Source organism: Bos indicus, chromosome 15 (assembly GCF_029378745.1).
Source record: "Bos indicus isolate NIAB-ARS_2022 breed Sahiwal x Tharparkar chromosome 15, NIAB-ARS_B.indTharparkar_mat_pri_1.0, whole genome shotgun sequence".
Classification (NCBI taxonomy): domain Eukaryota; kingdom Metazoa; phylum Chordata; class Mammalia; order Artiodactyla; family Bovidae; genus Bos; species Bos indicus.
This window is the reverse complement of record NC_091774.1, coordinates 37,039,165-37,059,675: the sequence shown is the minus strand read 5'-3', so window position 1 is coordinate 37,059,675 and position 20,511 is coordinate 37,039,165.

Below are 20,511 nucleotides of genomic sequence, written 5' to 3'. Positions count from 1 at the left end.
CCATACATGACCACAGGAAAAACCACAGGAGAAACCACAGCCTTGACTAGATGAACCTTTGTTGGCAAAGTAATGTCTCTGCTTTTAATATGCTATCTAAGTTGGTCATAACTTTCCTTCCAAGGAGTAAGCGTCTTTTAATTTCATGGCTGCAGTCACCATCTGTAGTGATTATGGAGCCCAGAAAAATAAAGTCTGACACTGTTTCCACTGTTTCCCCATCTATTTCCCATGAAGTGGTGGGACCAGATGCCACGATCTTCATTTTCTGAATGTTGAGCCCGGAGCCGTGGCTGCGCGCGCACAGGAGGGCCTAGAGGAGCTATCCTACATTGAAGGTCAGGAAGGGTGGCGGTGAGGAGATACCCCTCATCCAAGGTAAGGAGCAGTGGCTGTGCTTTGCTGGAGCAGCCGTGAAGAGATACCCCACGCCCAAGGTAAGAGAAACCCAAGTAAGACGGTAGGTGTTGCAAGAGGGCATCAGAGGGCAAACACACTGAAACCATACTCACAGAAAACTAGTCCATCTAATCACACTAGGACCACAGCCTTGTCTAACTTAATGAAACTAAGCCATGCCCGTGGGGCAACCCAAGATGGGCGGATCATGGTGGAGAGATTTGACAGAATGTGGTTCACTGGAGAAGGGAATGGCAAACCACTTCAGTATCCTTGCCTTGAGAACCCCATGAACAGTATGAAAAGGCAAAATGATAGGATACTGAAAGAGAAACTCCCCAGGTCAGTAGGTGCCCAATATGCTACTGGAGATCAGTGGAGAAATAACTCCAGAAAGAATGAAGGGATGGAGCCAAAGCAAAAACAATACCCAGCTGTGGATGTGACTGGTGATAGAAGCAAGGTCCGATGCTGTAAAGAGCAATGTTGCATAGGAACCTGGAATGTCAGGTCCATGAATCAAGGCAAATTGGAAGTAGTCAAACAAGAAATGGCAAGAGTGAATGTCGACATTCTAGGAATCAGCGAACTGAAATGGACTGGAATGGGTGAATTTAACTCAGATGACCATTATATGTACTACTGTGGGCAGGAATCCCTCAGAGGAAATGGAGTGGCCATCATGGTCAACAAAAGAGTCCGAAATGCAGTACTTGGATGCAATCTCAAAAACGACAGAATGATCTCTGTTCGTTTCCAAGGCAAACCATTCAATATCACAGTAATCCAAGTCTATGCCCCAACCAGTAACGCTGAAGAAGCTGAAGTTGAACGGTTCTATGAAGACCTACAAGACCTTTTAGAACTAACACCCAAAAAAGATGTCCTTTTCATTATAGGGGACTGGAATGCAAAAGTAGGAAGTCAAGAAACACCTGGAGTAACAGGCAAATTTGGCCTTGGAATACGGAATGAAGCAGGGCAATGACTAATAGAGTTTTGCCAAGAAAATGCACTGGTCATAGCAAACACTCTCTTCCAACAACACAAGAGAAGACTCTATACATGGACATCACCAGATGGTCAACACCGAAATCAGATTGATTATATTCTTTGCAGCCAAAGATGGAGAAGCTCTATACAGTCAGCAAAAACAAGACCGGGAGCTGACTGTGGCTCAGACCATGAACTCCTTATTGCCAAATTCAGACTTAAATTGAAGAAAGTAGGGAATACCACTAGACCATTCAGGTATGACCTAAATCAAATTCCTTATGATTATACAGTGGAAGTGAGAAATAGATTTAAGGGCCTAGATCTGATAGATAGAGTGCCTGATGAACTATGGAATGAGGTTCATGACATTGTACAGGAGACAGGGATCAAGACCATTCCCATAGAAAAGAAATGCAAAAAAAATAATAATAATAACTTTTTAAAGTATGGTACTAATAGATAGTGAAGGACCGGTAAGCCTGGTGTGCTACAGTCCATGGGGTCGCAAAGAATCAGACATGACTGAGTGACTGAACAATGACAACAAACAAATGAATTATAAAATGTATCATGTTTTTTAAAAATATCAGTCTCACAACTTCGAAGCAACACTCAGTTCATTTCCATACTGAATGGTGTTGTTCTAGTACTTAGAGTTGGGCATGCCCAATCTATCACTACATCTATTATATCTTGTTCACCAAGAACCTTGGCAGGAGGTTTTGTTCATTCTGCCCGTATGAAATGGCAATGTAGTATAGTGGTTGAAAGCACTGGCTGTGTGACCCTGGCCAAGCTATTTAACCTCTCTGAGCCTCCATTTCCACATTTGCAGTGGAGGCAGGTAGGCTACACCCTGCCCAGTAACATACATGATATATATGGAAGGCACTTGGAAGAGTGCCTGGCACAGAGAAAATGTTCTGTGAAGGTTAACTAGTATAGTCATGTCCCAATGGCCTTGTCATTCCAGGGCTTTGCTGACTTATCTTGACTTGGAAGAGAAAGATGGAAGGGAAGACATTAAATTAGGGAGCATTTAAGTAAAATAAAATTTTACAACCTTTGCATATGTTTAAACGGATGAGTAGTTGTCATTAAGTTGTCATCCCTCATGGTGCCCAGGGAGCTGGCATTTAAAGCAAGCCATGGCCTGGACATAGAGGAGGGCCATGTGGTGTCAAAAGATGGTTTGCCACATGAGGACCCAGCACAAGCCAGCTCATCTGAGCCCACTGCTGATTCTACTGAAGGCCCTCGTCTTGAAAGTGAAAGTCTCTCAGTCATGTCCACCTCTTTGCGACCCCATGGGGTATAGAGTCCATGGAATTCTCCAGGCCAGAATGCTGGAGTGGGTAGCCTATCCCTTCTCCAGCGGACCTTCCCCACCCAGGAATCTAACCAGGGTCTCCTGCATTGCGGGCAGATTCTTTACCAACTGAGCTATCAGGGTCTTGGGCTTTGTCAGTCCTGTCATCTCAGACTTGCCCGCACCTTCATCTTTCGCCACCACCTCTGCTCAGAGCAGGTGTTTTCTGCTGCCAGCTGAGAATCTGAGCCTAGGGCAGGCCTGAGCTCTACAGTCAGACTGCTGGTTAAAACTAGCTCTGCCACAAAACCCTTCAGTATTAAAACGGACATTCTCTTCAGTTGAAAGGGGAGACATTATGCTTTCTCTGCCAGGTTACCATGGAGATTAGGTGCAACTAATACACATAAAAGCATTTCATGGAGTGTCAGGCATAGAGTAGGTGCTCAATAAATGTTACTATATAAATAGGGAATGTTTGCTTCTAAGTAACAGAAAACCCAATTCAAAGAAGCTTAAACAATATAGGAAAATTATTGGTTTATATAACTGGAGATTCAAGAAAAAGCTGGGCTTTAGGAGCAGTTTGATTCAAGGACCTAACCATGTCATCAAGAAGTTGGTCCCTTGCTTATTTGTTTTCTCTCTCTTCACCCTATCCTTCTTAGGCTCAGCTTTACCCTAAGGCTGTCTCCTTCTCATTGTCCCCCAAACGGTTCTAAGTATCCAAAGAGAACCAAAAAACTCAGTGGCAGAGCATTTGACTGCAAAGAGAACAAAAAAAGGCCCATGGCTAGAAATTTCTCCGTATGTGTGAAGAAAAGCTTTCCTAGGAACCCCTAGCAAATTGCTCTTCTCGTAGCTCCATAGCCAGAATGGACTCACAGGCCCATCCCTGAACTAATAACTGTGGCAGGAAGGTGGCATTGTGCATGCTAGCTTAGGTCTGGGCCACAGCGCTTGCATGTAGTCATCTTTGTTGCTAGTGCAAGAACCGCGTAGAGGCTAGAGGATGGAAACTGGACCAAAAATCAGGATAATTGCCAAGAGAAGGAGAGGTGAGTGAGGGAACACCTACAGTGTCCACCCTTCTTTTTCCCAGTCCCCAGCTTGAAACTTGGGGCCCCAAACTTTTGATTGAGTGCTGGATCAATGAGGAGAGAAAGGCAGTGCTTCCCTGGTAGCTCAGACAGTAAAGAATCTGACTACAGTGAGAGAGACCAGGGTTTGATCCCTGGATCAGGAAGATCCCCTGGAGAAGGGAATGGCAACCCACTGCAATATTCTTCCCTGGAGAATTCCATGGATAGAGGATCCTGGCGGGCTATAGTCCATGAGGTTGCGAAAAATCAGACATGACTGAGTGATTTACACACACACACATACACACACCATGTACGAACTGAAAGCATTCTTCTAAACAGCAGGAGAAATAGCCATAATGATACTGTGCATGGTGTTTTAAAAGTTAACATTAAAAAAGCCTTTGTGAAAGAACAAAAGTCTTCTTGTTCCACACTACTTGAGAAGTAGCTGTCTGAATGTGTGCTATAGACCAACGATCAAGTCATAAGCACAATTGGTGTTTTCTTTTCAACTCCTTCTTCCCTGGGACTTTGGTCTTTAGGTGGCTCCCTTTCTCCCTGCTTCTCTCCCTGCTTCCTTTTCTTCCTCTGTTTATGTTTTATTAGACTCAAGTACCTGGGAAGAAATCTGGAAGGGGAGGGACAGTGGGCCCAGGGCCTGAGGGAGCTCCCCTTCCTTCCCAGACTATTCCCTAATGCCAGGGGAAGTTTGGTCCCCGAAAGGTTCAGTGGCCAAGCCCAAGTGGGCCCTTCATGCCTCTGGGTTGCTAAGCAACCAACACTTCAAGTTTGGAAATCTTTATCCACACCGGATATATTATCCTGGCAAATTGGACTTTCAGATCTGGCAGCAATGGAAGAGTAACTTTTTTAAAAATAGAGACAATTTAGATGATTTCAAAGACATCTGGTCTCTTTTTCCAGCAATGTATGACTCTTCCCTTTCACTGAGCACATTGGATCCAAACACTTCATGGATACAAAAGCACAAGGTCCCTGAAGAAAGAAGAGTTTCAGATGCAAAAGTAGACTCACAGAAAGTGCTGCCAGTTGGAAGGACCTAGAACCCACTAAGGCCGCAGCACCAGGCACAGGTTGTCCCCTCTTCCCTCCGTCTGAGCCTTCTTTCAATGTGGTTTCCTCCACATTCGCTTTCTTCTCTCTGATCCTCTCTGTTACCAACTCCCTTCCTGCCCTCTAACTTGCCCTCTGTCCTCTCTCTCCCCCTTTCACTCATAACCACTTTTGTCTCTTTAAACTTCTATCCAGTCTTCTCCCCACCCTTCTTCCCCTTGAGTTGAGACAACACAAGGACAAGAGGCAGCAGAACGGCCCACAGCCAGAATTCTTGGTCTTCTTGCCCATCACCTCAGTAGGGGCACAGCGTTAGTCATGCTTCTTTCCCTCCTAAATTAGAGTTGGGGTTAACGCAGGGCAGAATCTCCCTCGCCTAGGTCCTTTAAAAAGTTTTTTCTAAGACAAACCCAAACACCAAATACCTTCTCCACCTGCTTGCTAATATCTAGAATTCCTCCAACAGAGAACACTACATTCCACAATTGGAGACCAAATTTCAAATCTAAATAATAAACAACTCACATCTGGGCAGCTCTTAACAGTTTTCCAAACACATCCAGCTGCTTTCAACCAATTACCTCGTTTGACTCCCACAATAATCTGGAGCCGGAAGCATTAACATACTATCACCTAACATACTATCACCTGCACTTCAAGCTGAGGAAATTGAGGCTCAGAGACATTAAATGCCTTTCCAAAAGTTGTCCTAGCCCAAGTCTGTCTAACATCCATGCTCTTCCCCACCCCCCTACTCCTCTGAAAGGAAATCATAATGACCTGACATGAGGGGAAACTTTCCCCTGATTTCTCCAGATCCAAGATGCCCCCTAATTCCTATGTCTCTGAGATCTTTAGGATCCTTATTGCTGTTAAAATCTGTCAGTAGGGTAGGCTGCCACCAGGTGGCAGATGATACTCTGGTTTCATGGTAAGTTCCAGATTTTTACCTTAACCATGGAAGTCAAGTGTTTTTCTATATTTTATTATTTCATAATCAAAGTTATAGCTCAATAAAAAAATAGGTAAGCATAGGAGTATCCTTACAGATACAGATGATACAGATAATATGTATATTTAGAAGAATAAATAGGTTGATTGTATGCCTGTTAAAAATATTTATTTGCTGTTAACAAGCATACACATGCATGCTCAGTTGCTCACTCATGTCTGATTCTTTGTGACCCCATGGGCTGGGTCCACCAGGCTCCTCTGTTCATGGAATTTTCCAGGCAAGAATACTGGAGTGCGTTGCCATTTCCTACTCCAGGGGATCTTCCAGATTCAGGGATGGAACTCGCGTCTCTTGCAGCTTCTGCATTGGTAGGCAGATTTGTTAGCACTGCACCAGCTGGGAAGCCCATTAACAAGTACAGCTTAGTCTAATTCTGCGTACAAAGTCACAGCCTACTTCAGATTTCCAAGATGTTGGCCAAGGTGCTCCAGGAGTACTGCCTTCCCATCCTGGCCTCTTAATTCCCCAAACTCCAGCCCAGTAGGAGAAGGCAGAATGCTTTTCAAACTTAAAAGGACATCAGCATCACTTGCAGAACTTATTCAAGCACAAACTTCCTTATCTCAGTTCCCGAGATTCTGATTCAGTAGGTGTGGAATGGGCCCGAGAAATCTGTATTTCTAACAGATTTCTAAGTGATGATGTCACTGGTCTGGGGAACACATTTCAAAAACTACTAGACCAAGGCAAGTCACTCTATCTGGCTGTCATAGGTGCCCCCTTTTCCTTGACCTCTCACCAGCACAGTGGAGGTGGGAGTTTGAGTTCCGTGACTCCCAGTCACACAGTCTGGGGTCCTAGGGTGAATGATTAACCAATAGCCTTAAATACTGTGGCTGGCACCAAACTAACTTCGTGTCACTTTTAATACATCTTTCTGCTGCTCAGCACTATCTTCTGATTAGACAGTCTCTGATATCAATGCCTACCAGAACTTTGTATATTAGTAATTATAATGACAGAAAATGACAGCGTTTATTAAAGCTGTCAGCTTCTGAGGTAGCTGTTGCTTTCATTGCCTCATCTAATCCTCACTACAATCCTGTAAGGGAAATAACATTGTCAACCCCCTTGTACAGATGAGAAAACAGAGGATCAAGATTATAAAACCAGTAAGTTGCAGAGCCTAGACAAAACACCAGTTTTTCTGTATCTCTCAGCCACTGTAGATACTAAGTGTTCAGTTTGGATACTACAAATTAGATTCCTGGTTCCCTCAGATCAGTTTCTTTGGGTTTCTGTATTGTAGTCTTAGCATTTTCCCTACTGTCTATGTCTAAGCCTTCCAGCCAATCAGGATGCCCCGTGGAGTCCTTGATCTAAGTCTCTGCCTTGGTTCATGCCACTGGACAAGGAAACAGCCCCTTCCGGAATCTAAGGCAACAGTTTCCCAGATGTTGCTTCCTAAGGCAGAGAAACAGAATCAGACACTTTACAATGAGCTTCTACAAATGTTATGTTGGCGAGTTGAAACAGTATCATAAAAATTCCTCTCTTATTTATGAAAGAACAGGACAGATGCATTATGAAAGAAGAAAGAAAGTGAGACAGGAGAGAGAAGGCAGCAAGGAGAGAAAGAGGTAGGAAGAAAGGAAAGAAGACAGGGAGAGAGAACCAAAGAACCAACCTAAGGGGAAAAATAGTAAAGAAACAAAAAGAAATTCTTCACACTTCTTTCATGCTACCAGACATCTTAATAAGAATATAAATTTAGGAGCTGTAGGGCTGAAAGACAAGATAATGAGATTAAAAATAGAAAGGGAGATTGAGGATCTAAAAGAAACAAATTGAGGGCCCAAGCCACATCATTATAGAGCTAATACAAAAATTAGAGCAAGGAACAGGTATATTCCACTGAAAATAAACTATTTATGTGGAGGACACTTTGAGATAATCACAGCAAGTGCAGATTAAAACAAAGGTATTTGAAACAAGTGCAAAGAAGCTAATAGATCTTTTTAAAGCCTAACAGATAAAAAATAAGAAATAACCAACCCAAAGGTAACACTTTTTAAAATTATCCAAATAAAGGGAAAAAATTGAATATGCAAATTGAAAGACATACCATGTTCCTGGAAAATTTAATTCTGGCAGCTCAAAATATATCTCTACTAGTTAAATAAGAACACTTCAAACATTCAGTCAGGAAGAGCAAACCATTACGAGGGGTTAAAATGAAGCTTGCCTCAGCCTTCTCCACAGCAGCATTTAATGACAAAAGACAGTGTTCATGATGATCTAAGAGAAAGAAAGTGCACTCCAGGATGTTGTAGCCACACAAGAACGTTGTTAAATATAAAAGCAACAGACTCTTAAACCTGAGAAACCTAGGAATATAGCACCCATGAGCCCTTCTTAAACACAGTTGTGTGACAATGACATTCTGCCAATTAAGAAATAAAGAAGTAGGAAAAAAGAACTTAGGAACTGAAATACCATGATCGAGCGCTGCTGCTGCTGCTAAGTCACTTCAGTCGTGTCCGACTCTGTGCGACCCCACAGACGGCAGCCCACCAGGCTCCTCTGTCCCTGGGATTCTCCAGGCAAGGATACTGGAGTGGGTTGCCATTTCCTTCTCCAGAGAGAGCACTAGTGGTAAGTAATACATCTATTTAATATGTATACCAATATTAAGCACTACTTCTCAATGGAGCCTGCCCCAACTGCCCTACTCTCGCAGGATATGCCCTAGTCCACCTCAGCATTCCGCATCTCCTTCCCCCTGCTTTACTTGTTGTTTTTATTTTATAGCACAGAACTGAACATGGAACAACAGACTGGTTCCAAATAGGGAAAGGAGTACATCAAGGCTGTATATGGTCACCCTGTTTATTTAGCTTATATGCAGAGTACATCATTAGAAATGCTGGGCTGGATGAAGCACAAACTGGAATCAAGATTGCTGGGAGAAATATCAATAACCTCAGATATGCAGATGACACCACCCTTACGGCAGAAAGTGAAGAAGAACTAAAGAACCTCTTGATAAAAGTGAAAGAGGAGAGTGGGAAAAGTTTGCTTAAAACTCAACATTCAGAAAACTAAGATCATGGCACCTGGCCCCATCACTTCATGGCAAATAGATGGGGAAACAGTGGAAACAGTGGCTGACTTTATTTTTCTGGGCTCCAAAATCACTGCAGATGGTGACTGCAGCTATGAAATTAAAAGATGCTTGCTCCTTGGAAGAAAAGTTATGACCAACCTAGATAGCATATTAAAAAGCAGAGACATTACCTTGGCAATAAAGGTCCATCTAGCCAAAGCTATGGTTTTTCCAATAGTCATGTATGGATGTGAGAGTTAGACTATAAAGAAAGCTGAGCACCGAAGAACTGATGCTTCTGAACTGTGGTGTTGGAGAAGACTCTTGAGAGTCCGTTGGACTACAAGGAGATCCAACCAGTCCATTCTAAAGGAAATCAGTACTGAATATTCATTGGAAGGACTGATGCTGAAGCTGAAACTCCAATATTTTGGCCACCTGATGCGAAAAACTGACTCATTAGAAAAGACCCTGATGCTGGGAAAGATTGAAGGCAGGAGGAGAAGGGGGCGACAGAGGATGAGATAGTTGGATGGCATCACCGACCCAATGGACATGGGTTTGGGTAAACTCCAGGAGTTGGTGATGGACAGGGAGGCCTAGCGTGCTTTGGTTCATGGGGTTGCAAAGAGTCAGACACGATTGAGCGACTGAACTGAACTGAACACTTTCTAACATATCATATGTTTTACTCTTTTATTCTTCATTATCTGCCCCCATCCCGCCCCATAGAAGGTAACTCAGTCAGCATAGCTGGGATTGAATGAAATATGGGATGAAATATGGGAAATATGCTAGTTACAGAGCTGATAGTCAGAACTATGTATCTGAACAATGTAACACAAATTATGTAACTAACAAAATTCAAATTGTGTGGGGAGAGGAGCTGGAAGACTTGGAAGAATACTAATGTCCTCACCTTTCACAGCCAAAACACAACTGATACTAAAATTGAAACATGTAGTTTAAAAAGAAATAATGGCTGCCACTTTGATATATATCATAATCACTTTGACCAGCCTTAAAAGGATTTTTTTCATAAAATACTGTTCTACAGTAGAGATGCATATATTCAGTAACCTGTAGTTTGACTCTGGCGTATTTTCTTCCATTAAATTCCAGGAAATTTAAAGGTAGTAAGTACTTCTGATTTTCTAAACAGTGTTTAGAATTATCTCATTTTTATTAAGGTGTTTTTAGATATTTATTTTTCTATCTATGTGCACAAATACAAAAATAACAGCAATGATGTTTAATTATTCTCAATAGGATTATTTCTGAGTAGTAGTATGTGAGATTGTTTTACTAATTTATCTTTAAACTTTTCTCTATTATATTTTTTAATATAATTTTTCAAATAGTTGGTTTGTTTTGTTTTTAAAAGGGATAATACTGGCAGCATATATGTCATCTAGGAATGGCTATAGAGACAGATACAGATATAGACGTAGATACGTGTGTGCGTGCTAAGTCACTTCAGTCATATCCAGCTCTTTGTAACCCAGTGGACTGTAGCCCACCAGGCTCCTCTGTCCATAGGATTCTCCAGGCAAGAATACTGGAGTGGGTGGCTATGCCTTCCTCCAGGGGATCTTCCCAACCCAGAGATCGAATCTTCATCTCTTAGTCTCCTGCACTGGAAGATGGATTCCTTATTACTAGCCACCCCCTGAGAAGCCCAGATGTGGACATAATATACCCATATCTCTACCCGTATCTATATGTCTCTACATATCTTTATCTTCTATGTCCATGTCCATATATCTATATACACACATGCACAGATATAGAGATATGGATATATAATAGATATAGATGTTTAGTACCCATGATAAGAATAACAGAGCTTGAGCTTTAACCTTCAGCTGACTTGCATTTCTTTCTGCCAGTAAGAACTCCCACTTGCCAAATGGAAGGAAGGAAACTGATGCTGACCGGAGAACCCACTGAGTGTTTCTCAACTAACTTATGGTTAGATTTATGGGCTAGGAATAATCTCCCTTAGATGAAAACTTTGCGGCTCAGATAGGCTGTGATTTGTCTGATTTGGTACAAATAGGAGGGATCATATAATGGTAATAACTGCATGCTCACTGTAAGTCTGACTCCATGCTAGGCCTATCTATAAAGAATCACTTTTAAAATCTTTACAACAGCCTATGATGCCAGCAATATTTGCTCTTATTTTTAAAACATGGTTCAGAGAGAGCTGTACAGCCAAGGGTCACACAGCTAGAAAGTGGCCTGTCCCAAGCCCAAGCCCATGCCACAGCGTTTCCTTTACCCTATGCTCTCTCTAGTCTGGAAAAGCAGTGGCCTGTGCTGGTCACCCATAGAGACTGTGCCTGGCCGCCCTATCAAGGTCTCCTAGTGAGTACAAGTCAGCGGCTTGTTATGAGCCCAACTGTGTCCTCTGCTGCTGACTGGAGTCGTGAATCCTCCTGTCCCCTACCGGGTGCCCCTGTGGAACTGAACACAAACAGCAGTTCTGGTGATTGCCTGAGATGGATGCTCCAAGGCCTGCCTGGGAATGCGTGCCCCTTCTCAGCAGGTATTTCTTGGCTGGGTCTGAGACAATAAATGCTCAGCCAAGAAAGAGGCCCAGCTGATGGATGGTGGGAGTGTAGACAATGCACCCTTCAGCTGAGTGTCAGGAGATCCAGATTCCAACTCCTCTTGTGCCATTCCTCTGTGCTGTGACTCTGGGGAAGTCGTTTGATGTCTCTGAGCCTCATTTTCCCTATAAATAACATGGAAATGTTTCACTGCTGGACAATTTCCAAAGTTCCCAGCTCAATACTTCTATGACTCAGTCAGAGAATGAGTGAGGTCTTTTTTTTTTGGTAGTGTCTGGGTGGTTGAGGGGCGGGCTTCTCTTTGAGAAGGTAAAATGGGGGCCAGGAAGCCAAGCCAGCAATGAAATGGAGAGCCTGGATTATCCTCAGATGGAAAAGGGGTGACTTAACAGATCAAGCCTTTAAGGCTGTGGGAAGGGGTCTCTGCCACAGGCCTTCACTTTCTCCGACAGGTGGGTCTTGGCAGCGGGACCACAGGCCTTTATGAGATTATCTGCTAATCATGGCCTGGGCATGAGCACCTGAGAGGTGTCACGTGCAAAATGAGATGCTTTTTTATGATGCAGTAAAGAAGAGGAAATCGTCTTGGCCTCTTGCCTCATTTTGCACTCCGTAAGGAAGCAGGCATGCCGAGTCCAGCCTCTCGCTGGAGAGGGCTCTGAGAGCTCACAGTTTCTACCCAGGGGCTACCATTTCATTAGACGGCTACAGGGAGGAGCTGTTGGTGAGCAGGAGAAACAGGCCCGCTTTCCAGACTCTTAGGAGAGGCAAGGGACTGCTCAAACTCAGAGACACTAAAAGTTTAGCAAAGTGAGGGTTACATACACAGCATTAGCAACGATCTCTACTCACAACTGGAGAATAAATCACTGGCCCCACTTGGGAAAGGAATTTCTCTCCAATGCTATTATTGGAACAATCTGTTATATTTTCTCTGAAAAGTAGACCATGTCCAGAACCATGGCTCTTCCCAAAGACCGCTCCCTCTCACTGTCAGGGTATCTAGTGATGATTTTCATTCCAAAGATAAAACAGAGGATTTGACCACCATTTACTGCTGCCAGCTATGTGCCAGGAGCTGTGTTGAGTATGTATGCATTCATGAGATTGAAAGCAATGAGTTAATGCTGACCTGATAGCTTTACATGTATTAGTTTATTTAGTCTTTATAACAACACAAATTCAATCCAATAAAAAATGAAATAGATGTTATTATCAAACTCAATTTTACAGATGGGAACATTGAGTCCCAGAGATATTGAGTAACATGCCCAAGGTTACATAGCTAGTAAGTATCAGGGCCAGGATGATTCCTGTATGTGTGCTTTTAATCCGTCCCATAGCTGCCTCTCACAACTTACCATTATAAGTATAGGTCTCCAGTTTCTCCTTCCATCAAGCATCATTTTGGTCCTAATACACATAGGAAACTATTCTCTCTCTCCTTCAAGGTGTTAGGTATAAATTTTCTGTCCTCTGCTGCACCCGCTCTGAGGTTCCTGCCCGGGACAGATGGTTTGTCTGACGTATGAACTGGCAGGAATGTCTTCTGTTGGTCCATTCTTTTGTAACAGAAGGAAGTGATGGGTGGCTTCACTGCTTAGTGCTATTGATCCCTCATATTGTCAGGTGAGGGCGCAGCAGCCCTCCAAGCAAGCAGCTCATGGTGACTTGCAGACCCAGTTCCCCCCTCAGACTGACAGCTAGACTAAAGTGTACAAGAGGACTCTCATTCTGGTGCCAGGTGCCTCGTCAGCAGGACTGGTGACCCTGCACCTTGACCCTTGTGTCTATTTTTCAGAATCCAGAGTGGGGAGGAGGTGACCAATTAGCTCTGCAAAACAGAAACAACTCCCAACTCCAGAGTTCAAGCTCCATTCCTGGGCGACTCCAGGAAGCCTATCCTTCCAGGCACCTCCCAAGCTCAGGTATTCCTGCAGGGTCACTGGTGGGGCTGGAAGTCACTCCAGCCATTCCTCTGCTCCTGTCTTAGACTGCTACAGCCTCATTATCCTCATAGTTCTTTGCCCCGCATTATCCTCACAGCTCTAAACTTTGGCTCTGATATAATTTTCCAACACTAAGACCAAGGAGGACTAAACAATTAGCATAATGTTGGTGAGGATTTGAGAATAATCAGAACAGAAAACATGAAAAAAGGAAAAAGAAAAAACAATACCTCAACTGAATTCATCACAGCTCCTGAAGAACCCCAGAGGTCCCTCCATGGGGAAACCCTCTGACTTGCCATCTATAGGTTGCCCCTTCCCCACCTGTCACATAATGCAGGGAATCCCCTCCCATGGGGTGCCTTTGCTTATGTGTTTCTGTCCTCTCAAAACTTTTTAGACTAATAAAGAAGGAAGGGAAAATGCCCCACCTACATTCTCCTCATCGGTCTTACCATTATTATTCAAGTCATCTTCCCGGGTGCTGCTCCATCTGGGCACCTCAACTTTCTCCCTGGACTAGTAAGAAGTGAAACAAATAAACTGAGAAGTAAACCATTTCTTCCACACCAGTTGGTGCCCAGTTGGCACCATCCAGAAAATCATCCACTGAGAAGCATTCCTAGGACAAAGCAGTTTCTCTTCTCATTTTCTCAACTTCACCATTGGCAACAGGAGCTGGGTGTCCCCTTTACATGATCCAAGACTCCATCAAAATGTTTGTCCAAGGGATTCCTGCAAAAATGATCCTATTCCCCAGGAGCTGCAGAAAAGACTGGGGTAGATGGCACAAAAAGAGATTGTCCCAACTACACGTGGTTCCAGGGCATCTACAGAGAGGCTCTGTGAGGTTGTTTTTTCCTCATTTTGCAGCTGAGGAGTTTGAGGCTCAGAGAATTTTAACACCATATCCACAGTATCTTTGCTGGTAACTGTTAAAAATAGCAAGTAAACATGAAATTGGTCGGAATTCCTGACACCAGACTCTGATTGGAAGCGACAAATCACAACTCCCAGTCTTCATGAGAGCTGGATGAGTTCATCCTTCCCAGCATCCTCATCTGCGGAGGGAGGGGTGGAGGAGGTGAAGATGGCGTCTGCCGGCTGCCTGACGGGGCACCCTTGGGACTCTGATTCTGTGACGGCTGTGGAATGTCCACCTCACTCCCCTGAGAAAAGCCCTCCCAGACCCAGAATTCCCTGGTCTACAATTGATCAACTGTCTCACGTAAACAACTCTGCCTGTTGGTGTTGAGGACCAAGGTCGTAGGATCCCAAGTCAGTCATTTTCCAGCCATGGGTTATATCTTGACCAGAGAAGCCTCAAATGCAATTGCTGCCTGAGTTTCCTATCATACTAGCGGTTTTGCTCAATATATTCAGTCTTTTTCCTGGACAAGGGGTGTGGGGAGGTGGCAAGGCACAGAGCTGGATTTTTGAGAGGGAAAAATCTAGACTAAGGAAAAGCTTTCAGCTAGCATATGAAAGGTGGGACAATGGCACTTTCACTTAAGCCCAGCAAGGCGCATTCCTGCAACAGTTACATCACTAAGGACACTTACCTACACCTATCCTGGCCTCTATACCTAGCCTCCTCCCTCCCTATAATCCACACCCTTTTCTCCCACCATGTGAAACTCACTTTGGAGACTTTTGTGTGGGTGTGGCTGATTTTTTTCTCTTTTTAAAGATTTTGTTTTTTATGTATTTACTTATGGCTGTGTTGGGTCTTCTTTGCTGCACATATGCCTTCTCCAGTTGCGGGGAGGGGGAGCTACTCTCTAGATGTGGTGCTCAAGATTCTCCTTGCAGTGGTTATCTCTTGCTGCAGAGCACGGGATCTGGGTGCATGGACTTCAATAGTTGTGGCTCACGGGCTCTAGACTGCTCGCTCGGTAGTTGTGGGGCATGGGCTTAGTTGTCCCACAGCATGTGGGATCTTCTCAGACCAGGGATTGAACCCGTGTCCCTGCACTGGATGCAGATTCTTTACCACTGAGTCACCAGGGAAGCCCTCTGGTCACTTTTCTTGTTGTCTCAAATACCCTTTCTTCGGCTCTTCAGCTGATTAATTCTTTCTTGTCTTTCAAAGATCTTTTAGGCTCAGGGATCACCTCCTCCAGGAAGCCTTCCCTGACCCATCCTTTTGTCTGGTCTCCCACAGCATTCAATGCTGAAGCATACTTCCACCACCAGATGCCTGTGTTGCACTGGCCTTCTGTCTGTATTGCCTATGTAAGAGAACCTTAGGATGCATCATTAATAGCATGAAATCTATCCTCAGGCCTGTCTAAGCCAGGTGAAGCAGAGAGGATTTCTTTTTAATATGGGCCCCCATATTACAATAACTTCTGCAATTTCCTTCCAATTCAATTCTTCTCATCACCATAATGACCTACCTCTAAAGAGGAAAAAGGAAGAGACATTATGATAACCACGAATCCTGCAGTTTCCTTTAATATTCTACATAGGTGGGCATCATTATTACCCCCACGTACCCATCAAACATCCTGACTTATTCAACTTATATATACATCTAGCAACAGCAGTGGGCTGGCACTGGCCAATCACAACTAATGCTAAACTATCAAGAAAGGTCCTGGGGCCCCTGGTGTACCAGACAGTCCCACTTTTCTGCTGACTCATGGGGAGCTGCAGATCCAAGAGCAGGTAAAGTTGTCAGGTGTAGGGGATGGATGTGTATATTAACTAGTATGAAAGTGTTCCGATATTTTAACCACAGTTCATCAGAAACAATAGCCTTGCAGATACTAGAGACCAGAAAGCCATCTCAATACTTATCTGATCTCACCATATTTCATGAAGATTCCCATAGATCCCAAGTTAAGGTGTCCATAGACCTGTAGAATATATGGTATTTCCAAACTCTCTCATATTTTGCCTTGAGGAGATAATCTCAGAGAGTTTGAGGGAGCAGCTCCAAAAGTCCCTCCATTTTTAATAGCCTGTTAGATTTTCTGCTTTTTACTATGAGGTACTGTAGCTTCAGAACTCTGTAATCTAATCTGGTTTATATCCCTCAAGAACATTCATGATGCAGGCTAAGAATAGTGGCTACAGCCTACTCTCTTTTCCAAGGAGAATGGGATTTATCAATATAATCTCCACCAATGGTAACTGTTTAAAAAAAAATTATTTTCAGTTATTTTTTAATTAAACTAGTGCATGTATACATTCTAATTTTAAGAATTAAGACTATAACAGATAAAGGGAAAATCCTCTTTAGCCATCCTTCCTCTCTTCTAACTTCCCCCAGAGGTAAACACTAGCAACACTTCGGTATGTATCCTTCCGTATTCTCCATATGTATCTGCATACCTATATGTGCATATAGAAAATTAATAGCTTTGTTTTGCTGTGTGTGCTTGTTTTTTCAATTAACCTTTTAAACAAATTGTGTTAGTGTATAGTTGATTTCAGTTCAGTTGTGACCGCATGGACTGCAGCATGCCAGGCTTCCCTGTCCATCACCAACTCCCAGAGCTTGCTCAAACTCATGTCCACTGAGTCGGTGATGCCATCCAACCACCCTCTGTTGTCCCCTTCTCCTCCTGCCTTCAGTCTTTCCCAGCATCAGGGTCTTTTCTAATGAGTTATTTCTTTGCATCAGGTGGCCAGTGTATTAGAGTTTCAGCTTCAGCATCAGTCTTTCCAGTGAATATTCAGTTGGTTTACAATGTTGTATTAGTTTCAGATGTGCAGAAAAGTGAATCAGTTATATGTATACATATATCCACTCTTTAGTAGATACTTTTCCCATGTAGGCCATTACTGAGTATTGAGAAGAGTTCCCTGTGCCATACAGTAGGTCCTTGTTAGTTATCTGTTTTATATATAGTGGTGTGTATATGTCAATCCCAGTCTCCCAGTTTATCTCTCCCTTGCCCCCTGGTGACCATAACCTTGTTTTCTACATCTACAGTTCGATTTCTGTTTTGTAGATAAGTTCATTTGTACCCCTTGTTTTTAGATTCCACATATAAGTGATGTCATGTTTGTCTTTCTCTGTCTGACTTAGACTTCCTTTAGTGTGACAACCTCTAGGTTCATCCACGTTGCTGCAAGTGGCATCATTTCATTCTTTTGTGTGGCTGAGTAATATTCCATTGTATATGTGTACAACATCTTCTTTGCATATCATTATGTCAGTTATCCTGCTGTTTGCCTTCTTTATTTAAAAATATGTTTTAAAGATCTTTCCATCTACTTCATTCTTTCAAGCTCTGGCTTAAATTCCATAGATCAGAGGTCTTATAATTTATTTAACCATCCTTATAAATGGGCATGGCTGTGGTTTCCAATTTTTCACTGTCACAGACATTATTTAATGAGCATTCTTGAACATGCGTTTTTCTGCAGTAGATTGTTTGAAGTTCCTTTGCTGGATAAAAAGTTAGCTGTAAAATTTACATTCATTATCAATTTATGCTTCTGTCAATAGTGTGTGACAATACTTATTTCCCAAAACTCTTGCCCATACTAGAGGTCATCAGTATTTCATTTTCCCCAATGTGGTGGATAAAACATGATTTCTCTTTCTTATTTTATAAATTTGCAATTTTCTCATCTTTAATGAAGCTGAGCATCTTTTCATAAGTTTGCAGATCATTCTCTGTGGATTGCCCTTTGGTACCCTGTGGTAGTCAGACCTCCAGCTGGCCTCCAGTGACCCTCATCCATTATTCATGCCCTTGTGTAACCCCTTTGCTGGAGGCTGGGCCGGACCCAGTGGATTGCTCTTAATGAATAGAACAGGGCAAAGATGACATTTTATGATTTCCAAATTTAGGTTGCAAAAGACTGTGACTTTCATCTTGTTAACACTTTTTTTTTCCTGGCTTGTCTTCAGTCTGATGAAGCAACCTGTCATGTTTCAACCTGTCCTATGGTGAAGCCCACCTGGCAAGGAACTGAGCATGGCTTTCAGACAACAGCCAGAGAGGAGCTGAGGCTCCTAGTGCAATAGCCTGTAAGGATCAGAGTCCTGTCAACAGTCATGAGAGTGAGCTTGGAAGCGGGTCCTTCCCCAATTGAGTCTGACTTGACTGCAGCCCCAGCCAACACCTTGAGTCTAGTTTTTCATGAGACCTCCAGCAAAAAGAGCCAGCTAAGCCATGCCTGGATCCCAGAGCTACCCAAACTGAGATCATAAATGTCTTAAGTCACTAAATATGAGAGCAATTTGTTATGTAGTGGTAGATAACTAATACATATCCTTTGCCTATTTTTCTATTTTTTGATTTGTAGATACTCTGTACAACACAGTTGAATATCTTTTAAAGGTTATATATGTTGCAAATATTTTCCACCAATCTTTTGCTTATCATTAACTGTTTATGTTGAGTCTTTTATTACACAGAACTTTTAGTTTTTAATGTCTTTAAGTGTATCAATATTTTTTTCTATGGCTTTGAAATTTTTGACCCTTGCTTGTAAGGATGATTGCTACCCCAGAGTTATAAGCATAATTATTTGTTTCCATCTTTCTTCCAACCTCCATTTACATCCCATGAGGGTAGCAGCTCTAAGTCCTGCTCATCTCTGGATTCACAGCCTGAGTGCAGTGCCTCACAGGGAGCTAGCTGGCATTCATGCAGAATGACTTTGCAAGTCTGCATTCCTCCTTCTCAATAAAGTCTCCCTGGTGTCTAATCTCCATTCCTGGGCTGAGTGTGTGTACATCTCCACTTGCTCGTTACTAAGAATGAGAACAGACGCCCTTCTAGCCTCTTCTGTAGCTTTCTCCCATCACCCCCATCAAGTATTCTAATTCACATGTTTCTTTTTACCTACACAGTCTTGGCACTTAAATATTGCTGGCATGCTGAAGATCTCACATTCTAAAAGAAAAGAAGTGGAATAAAATAATTTGAATATATCACTTAAAATGCTGGTAAAAGTTCAATGCCAAGATACCTAAAAATTGACAGTCCAAATTAAATTTGCAGAAGACACAATTTGAGGAGAGGCTGTCTGAACTGCAAACACCACGCCCAAACCCTACCACACCTTAGACATTAACATGAAGTTAGAGGCTCAAAATCCTTCAAGCTAGGCATCAGCAGCATCTGAAACAAGAGCTTCCAGATGCACAAGCTGGGTTTAAAAAAGTCAGAGGACATGCCTGACTCTTTATGACCACATGGACTGTAGCTCACCATGCTTCTATGTCCATGGGGATTCTCCAGGCAAGAATACTGAAGTAGGCTGCCATGCTCTCCTCCAGGGGATCTTCCCAACCCAGGGATCAAGCCCAGGTCTCCTGCATTGCAGGCAGATTCTTTACCATCTGAGCCACCAGCAAAGTCCAAGAATACTGGAGTGTGTAGCTTATCCCTTCTCCAGGGGATCTTCCCAGCCCAGGAATTAAACCGGGGTCTCCTACATTGTAGGTGGATTCTCTACCAGCTGAGTTACCAGGAAGGCCCAAAAGCAGAGGAACCAGGGATCAAATGGCCAACATTCACTGGATCATAGAGAAAGCAAGGGAATTCCAGAAAATCATCTATTTCTGCTTCATTGACCATCAGAAAGCCTTTGACTATGTGGATCACAACAAATTGTGGAAAAGTCTTAAAGAGATTGGAATGCCAGATCACCTTACCTGTCTCCTGAGAAATCTGTATGCGAGTCAAGAAGCAACAGTTAGACTCTTACATAGAACAATTGACTGATTCAAAATTGGGAAAGAAGTAAGACTCACTCAGCAGTGGCCACAGGACTGGAAAAGGTCAGTTTTCATTCCAATCCCAAAGAAAGGCAATGCCAAAGAATGCTCAACTCAAACTACTGCACAATTGCACTCATCTCATACGCTAGTAAAGTAATGCTCAAAATTCTCCAAGCCAGGCTTCAGCAGTACGTGACCCATGAACTTCCAGATGTTCAGCTGGTTTTAAAAAAAGCAGAGGAACCAGAGATCAAATTGCCAACACCCACTGGACCATCGAAAAAGCAAGAGAGTTCCAGAAAAACATCTATTTCTGCTTTATTGAGTATGCCAAAGCCTTTGACTGTGTGGATCACAATAAACTGTGGAAA